Raw genomic sequence first — 8,321 nt, 5'->3', positions numbered from 1 at the left:
AATCTAAGTTAAAACAGAAATAATCAGTTGCAAAAATTTAAATAAATTGCAAATCCATAGTCTACCTAATAATTAATAAAAAAGGTTTAAAAGTTAAAAAGTTAAGCTGCATATGACACCCAAATATAGATAAAAAAATAATAAAAATACTACTTGTGCAAAGGGTACTGTAATTTCTTAGTTATTGACTAAAATAATCTTCTACTGAATAATATGGTCTCTCAGACAGGTAGGCTTTTGTCAGTTTACGGAATTTGGGAAAAGATGGTGCAGATTTTAGTTGTAGGGGGAGATGGTTGTACATTTTTTTTGCGGAATATAATATCGATTTCTTTACTAACTCCGAGGACGGGGTCGGCAAATAGACGTCAAACGTAGAATTTCTCGTGAAGTAGTGATGATTAGGTCTTGGTGGAAAGACATGTAGATGTTTACGAATTAAACAAACAGTTTCTAAAATATACAAAGATGGAAGGGTTAAAATTCCGTGATCTTTGAAGTAACTTCTGCAGTGTGTTGTTCTTCTGAGGCCAAACACATATCTTATAGCCCTTTTTTGTAATTTGAAAATAATATCGAATTGGGCAGCTGTACCAGAACCCCAAAAATGAAGACCATAACGAAGATGTGACTCGAACAAAGAAAAATATGTTATTTTGGAAGATGCTAAATTGAGTTCATTCGAAACAGATCTTATAGCATAGCAGGCCGAAGAGAGTTTCTTCCGTAAAAAATCGATATGGAGGGACCATTTAAGGTTGCTGTCTAAAAAAATGCCAAGAAATTTTACAGAATCAACGGTACTGATCTGGCTGTTATTAAGAGGTAAGGGTTGAAGAGCTCCTTTATAAGACAATGCTACTGTTTTATCTACGTTAAACGAGAGTAAATTTGAGTCAGACCAGGTTTTTATTGTAAGTAGATCAGAAGTTATAGTAGCATGAAGAGTTGCAATATTTGAGTTGCTCCAAGTGATACTGGTATCATCTGCAAAAAGAAAGATGTTTCTATCGATTTTTAAATTAGTGATGTCATTAATAAAGATAAGGAAAAGTAGAGGACCCAATACTGAACCTTGAGGTACCCCACATACAATGTTTTTGAGACTAGAGTCTTTATCATTTGCTCTAATGTTTCCTATCTTCCAAGTAAGATTGGAACCAATCTAAAGAAATGCCTCGAATTCCGTAGAAATTTAGTTTTTTTATCAAAATGTTGTGATTTACACAATCAAAAGCTTTGGCATAGTCACAAAAAACGGTGGCAGTGTAAAGATTATTGTTCAGTGCTTGATAAACCTCATGTAGTACAGAAAACATGGCATCAGTGGTGCATTTATTATTTAAAAAGCCGAACTGATTTTGTGATAAAATGTTTTTTTCAACTACAAAGGACATAAGTCGGGCTTTTATGAGTCTCTCAATAATTTTGGAGGGTACCGGTAGTAGTGCAATAGGTCTATAATTGCAGGTATTAGATATTTCACCACCCTTATGAAGAGGAATAATGATGGCTGTCTTCAGGCACTCTGGAAATTTACCTTTCTCAAAAGAATCATTAATTAGTGAGATGAGGACTTCTAACACATTTTCTTGAAGATTAGAAAACATTTTGATCGATAGACCATGAGTACTACAGGAAGATTTGCTTTTGATACTATTAATTGTTTGGATTAGTTCAGATTTAACGACTGGTTTTATAAAGAATGAATTCGAGACCTTTCTTGAATTAGGGAGATATAAAATGGGATCTTGTTGTGGCAAAATAGTTGATGTAATATTTTTACTCACATTAACAAAGTATTCATTTAGGTTTTCAGGGTCTGGAAGGGAAAATGTTTGAGCAGTGTGGGTTTTATTTCGAAGATCGTTTATTATGGACCAAGTTTCTTTTGCAACACTTTTGGAGCTTCCCAGGCGGTTCTGGTAGTAGACTTTTTCAGCTGATTTTATAAGTTTAAGATAGGTTGCCCTGTACTTGATGATACATTCAGTGATAGAGACGTTGGTAGTAAATTTCTTGGAAGATATTCGGATACCTTTAGTAGTCCAGGGTTTGTGATGTTTTGGCTTAATTGCATTTAAAGGAAATGCTTTATTGAAGATACAAATAAGCTTATCTAAGAATTCACTGAAATTATTATTCACGTCCATGGCAGGAAAGCGCCACTCAGAGGTTAAGCATAAATTTTGGAATTTACGAAAGTTCCGGGTGGAAAAAATCCTGCCTAAACGTCGGGTTTTCGATGAGGGTTTGCTGGAGATATTAAACTTCGTATAAACTGCTTCATGATCAGATAGTCCAGTATTAATAATTGTAAAGTGGACATCAAGTGGTGAGAAATCTGAGACTGTATAATCAATTATGGTAGATGAAGTTTTTGTAATCCTTGTAGGAGAATCAACGTGCATTGTTAGACCATACGATTCAAATATTTTGACCAAGGATATTCGTGTAGCACATGCAGCAGCATAATCAATGTTAAAGTCCCCGCATAAAATTTTTCTACTTTTATGGGGCAGGTCATCTAACAAATTTAGCAGGTTCTGAAAAAATAGTTCCACGGAAGAAGCAGGTGATCTATAAATGCAAATAATATAAAGATTAAGATTCTTATTGTAAACTAAGGAAAACTCAAAGGAGGCTTCACTTAACAGAAAGTCATATTTTGTTACCAAAGAAAAATCATTACTCGTAGACAAAATTAGTGTCCCCCCATAAGCTGAGCTTGGACGATCATACCTAGCAATTGTGGTGTATTTATCTACAAACAAAGGCTCGTTGACTTCAAGCCAGTGCTCTGTAACCGCAACTACCGGGGGAAACCCTAATTCCTCTAGGAACAAAAACAATTCATCAGTTTTGTATCTTATAGAACAAATGTTAATCAGAACCATGCTAAAGTTGTTATCACTAAAACAATTTGAGGATTCTAGTCCCTCAGAACATGTCGTGATGTTTAAAAATTTCGAAATTGAGAAAGGCACTTTGCCGAAACAGCTGTAGTAATAACATAGTTGTAATAAATTTTGTGGAAGTATAGAAAAACAAACGTTTTTCAGTGTTTTATTGTGAGATAAAATGAACTTCCATCAAGTAACGGTCGAATCCATCAATTATTTAAAAATTTCGTTTTGGAGAGGCAGCGGAATAGTAATTTCGGTGACATTCCCTTGATTTTTGCAGGTGGATAATTCTTTCAGAAGTGAGAAAGAACCTATAAGCATTAAGATCAGCTTCCACCTCATCTGGACCAATTCCATAGGCATTGCTGAAGTCTAGCAGAATTTGTCGTAGATCTTCTGTCTTAGTGGGAAGTCCCTCGGAAGCCAAAAAGAGTTTAACGCTTGTGTTGGTAAATCCATCGTAAAACACTGAAGCTGGTTGGTCATGTAGATAAGAAAGATGAAGTTTAATGGCTTTTAAAATATACGGTTCCCTTAACCTGGCTAGAAGATATCGACTATTAGAGTTATTGGTTAATCGAACTCTTGGTGGGGTCAAAGGATCCAGATTTATCGATGGTTCTAAAGTATCCTTCTTAACGAAATTTATTGGCGAATGGAACGGATTCTTAGATTTACAAACTTCGATGACTTGCTTGTCTGTACGTATGTTTGTGTTTTCTACTTCATCCTTGTTCTTGCGAGAATTGGTAATTGGATTTTTTAAGGTGACAGGGCTTCTGAGATTCTTCGGATTCTTATGTGACTGAGATGAAAGCGTTGGTTCAGAATAGGAAGATTCTATAGACCATTTAATGTACCATTCTGTAGACCATTTAATGACCAATTAACAACTTGGAGAAGCTCGGCTAGAGACCGGCAAATTTGGAGGCACGTTTGGAGGAGGTCAAGTCTAGATCTGGGCTGTAGCGCTACCAGAAAAAGAGACAGTTAATGTTTATTGTTTACTGTTGCTCTTTTCATAAATATAAATAATATAAAATGGTGTTCTTTCAGTAAATTATTGTTTGATATTTTCAACTTAAATATTACAGACGAAAAGTACCCAGCTCAAACCTTATGGAAATTAGGTCCCAGTAGATTTAGTTCATACTTTGGGAAAATAGCCTTTGAAGCATCCTGATAAAAAGTTCTTATGGGCACATCTCGATCGTATGGAGGATTTTCAAGATATAGAGACACAAACTCGAAAAATTTTAAGATTTACTGGCTATTCCAATTCCCTGAGTTACTGGTTATCTGGCAACATGTAGAAGTTTGGATTAAATAAAAGGACTACTAGTCTAGTATTTTTACCTGGCTATCCAATGGCGACCTTCACTTTGACTTTGACCTTCAACGTACGTCAACTTCTCGAGTTTCGAGGGTTTTCAGCAATAAATTGATATAAACAGATTACTCATGGGTTTTTGAGGCCACTAAACACGAATATGCCACCAGAACCGACTCCCCGAGCACCTGGTTTCCAATGACAGGGGCTCCTGGATTTTCGAGGGTCTTCGCTAATACATTGATGCAAACGGATTACTCATAGCAGAACAGGGCGCATCTGTAAAAATATTAGTACATTTGGACGTTGAGAGGTGACTCAAATTTTTTTGCAGAAATTGCTTGCAAACTCAAATAATAATATTTGAGTTATCCTCCCACTCAAAAAGGTCCGGAACATTGTTTAAATAATCAAAATGTCAAAAAATGAAGAAAAAATTCGATTTTTTTATTCGTTTATTTGATTATAACTTTAAAAGTATTCATTTTCGAGAAAAGTTGTACAGACATAAAAGTTGCATAATTAAATTTCCCATCATATGGAATTGGTTAAAAATTTAAAAAATAGTCACACTTGTTGCAAAATAGCAATAATTGCGAAAAAACCATACAAAAACAAGTATTCGCATTTTACGTTTTTCAACCATTTATGCTAAAATTAGGACCTTAATATTTCATCCAGAAAAACTTTACTAAACAGCAAAACAATACTGTAAATTTCATTAAGATCGGTTCAATAGATTTTGCAAAATAAATTTTGCAATCCACTTTCGCCAAAAAAATTCATTTTTTCAAAATGTTACAATACTGAAAATAAAGCAGGTAGGAAGTTGAATTTTTTTTTCGCGTATAGAAGTGTACTGTACCTTTCATTTGCAATTTGAAAAATTAAAATCGATTTACTACCACGACGTCAGGAATTTTTTTAAATAAACATTGGGCATTCCAATGACCTTTGATAATGATTGACACATTTTAATTTTGATTACATTTTGATATAAATAAATAAATTTAATTATTGCAAAATAAAAATACATACTCTATCCTTTGAATTAACACTTTTTTTAGCAAAAACTTTCTTTGTTTATATATTTTAACTTAGAGAATAAAAGTTTATTATTTTTAAACATATGCAATTGTTTAAACAATATTTCACAAACAATAATAAAATTATTTTGATTTTTGTGGAATTAAAATATTAAAATACATCAAAATATACAGTAAGAAAATAATACATTAGATAAATATTGGAAGAAATTTTGGTGGAAATCAACTTGTGTGAATCGAACACCTCTGTCCTGCACGTAGCACCAAAAATTAATGTTTATTTAAAAAATTTCCTGACGCCGTGGTAATTAATCGATTCTACTTTTGCAAATTACAAATGAAAGGTACAGTACACTTCTATAAGCAAAAAAAAATTCAACTTGCTATCTGCTTTATTTTCAGCCCTGAACATATACAAAAAATGAATTTTTTTGAGAAAGCTGGATTTCAAAATTTGTTTTGCAAAATCTATTAAACCAATCTTAATGAAAATTATAGTGCTGTTTTACTATATCATAAAGTTTTTCTGGGTAAAATATGAAGGTCCTAAGTGAAGCATAAATGGTTGAAAAACGTAAAATGCGAATACTTGTTATTGTATGGTTTTTTTTTTCGCAATTATTGCTATTTTGCATCAAGGGTGACTATTTTTTAAATTTTTAACCAATTCCATATGATAGGAAATTTAATTATGCAACTTTTATGTCTGTCCAACTTTTCTCAGAAAGGAATAGTTTTAAAGTAATAATCAAAAAACCAATAAAAAATCGAATTTTTCCTTCATATTTTGACATTTTGAATATTTAAACAATGTTCCGGACCATTTTGAGTGGGAGGATAACTCAAATATTATTATATAAGTTATTTTCAAGCAATTTCTGCAAAAAAATTTGAGTCACCTCTCAACGTCCATCTCAAAACAGATGCGCCCTGGACTAATAGGTTTTTGGAGTTGCTGAACACGAATAACCCATCGTGCCTAAGGCACGTCATGCTTTGGAGATTCGAGAGCTTTCGGTACTAAATTAATGTAAACTAATTACTCGCATGTTTTTGGGGCTGCTGAACGTGAATACGTTATCAGATCCGATCCACGGAGCACCTGGCGCCTAAGGCAGGTCTTCTTCTGGAGTTTCGACAGGTTTCGGCATTAAATTGATGCAGATGGGTATTAGTCATAGGTTTTGGGGCTGCTGAACACAAATACGCCATCAGAACAGACATCGGGGTACTTGGTGCCTAAGGCACGTCATCTTCTGGGCTATCGAGAGTTCTCGGTACTAAATTGATACAAGCGATTATTCTTGCGATTTTGAGGTTGCTGAACACGAATTTGACTTAGATAAAAGGCTCTGGAATATCTAGTGACCATGATGAATAACACTATCAAAATAGAATATAGTAAATCGATCTTAAAATAAATGAAGGAAAGCATTGTCAGATATAAACTGAGTTTATATTTATAAATAATTATCTCACTGAAGACGCTCAGGCCTAAACGGGGTATAAATAACGCGTTTCGTTCGTTCCATAAATAATTAAATCAATTGAATAGCAAAACATAGTTATTTTAATAAAAATCTACAAATAGCAAAAAAAACTTTTCATCAAGTTATACTTTTTCTTTGAACAGCAACTCAGAAAACCTCTGAGTACTCGGTGTATACCAATCCGTTTGCATAAATTTAGTACCGAAAACTCTCGAAACTCCAGAAGATGACGTGCCTTAGGTGATAGGTGCTCCGTGGGTCGGATCTGATGGCGTATTAGCGTTCGGCGACCCCAAAAACCACGAGTAATCCATTTTTATCAATTTAATGCCAAGAACCCTCGAAACTCCAGAAGAATACATGCCGTAGGCTCAGTGTGATTCGTAGGTCGGATGTGATAGTTTATGCATGTTCAGAAACCTCAAAAACCTAAGAGTAATCTATTTTATTCCTCCATTTGATTCCTGTGAAACTCCAGAAGATAACCTGTCTTAGACACCAGGTGCTCCTGTGTCTGTGCTGATCACGTATTCGTGTTCAGCAATCCAAGAAACCTATAACTAATCCGTTTGCATTAATGTAGTACCAAAGATCGTCGAAACTCCAGGAGTCCTTTCATTGACCTTGGAAACCAGGTGCTCCGGGAGTCAGTTCTAATGGCATAATCGTGTTTCCTCCTCTTCTACAGTCGGAAAAATGAAAGAATACCCAAGGACGAACATATAAAACACGCTGTATTTTCCTATCACCGTGTCACAAAGAAAATTGTCCAGTGCAAGTACATGTAACAATAATTATTACATGTAATTGCGCTGGCCAATTATTTGTGTGACACGGTGACAGGAAAATACAGCGTGTTTTATATGTTCGTTCATGGGTATTGTTTCATTTTTCCTACTGTATATGTTCTCCTTCGTAAGGATGTAGTGACGTCATGTAAGTCTTTTGACTTTTTCCGTCCAATTCTCTCTCTCCTGTGCGTGTGGTTTTGCTTCGGAGAATGAGTAACCAGGCATGTCCTTTATTTGGTCCGACCATCGTAATGAGGATCTTCCTCTGGATCTTCTGCCCTCTACGTTGCCTTCAACTATCATTCGTTCCATGCCTTCTCTTCTTCTAGTTATATGTCCAAAATATCTCAGTATATTTTGGTTGATAGTTGTGCTGAGTCTAGTTTTTATGTTAAGTTCGGCTAATATTGAAATATTTGTGCGATGTGCGGTCCATGGTATGCGCAACATTCTCCGGTAGACCCACATTTCAAATGCCAATATACGTTTTGAATCTGCTTTTTTGATGGTCGAAGTCTCTGAAGCGTAGATGGCGATAGGAAATATTAACGCTCGAGCAAGGCGTAATTTTGTGTTTTTTGTAATGTCAGTATTCTTCCATATTTTTGTGAGTTTGGCTGTTGCCGATCTGGCCATTATGATGCGCCTACCGATCTCGTCTTCGCATCCTGCACTGTTAGTAATAACGGAGCCTAAGTAAGTAAATTGTCTGACCAATTCGTAACCTGCCAAATCTCTTATATCCGGTTGGTTGTTTC

This window comes from Diabrotica virgifera, chromosome 9, assembly GCF_917563875.1.
Source record: "Diabrotica virgifera virgifera chromosome 9, PGI_DIABVI_V3a".
NCBI lineage: Eukaryota > Metazoa > Arthropoda > Insecta > Coleoptera > Chrysomelidae > Diabrotica > Diabrotica virgifera.
This window is presented reverse-complemented; position numbering follows the sequence as displayed.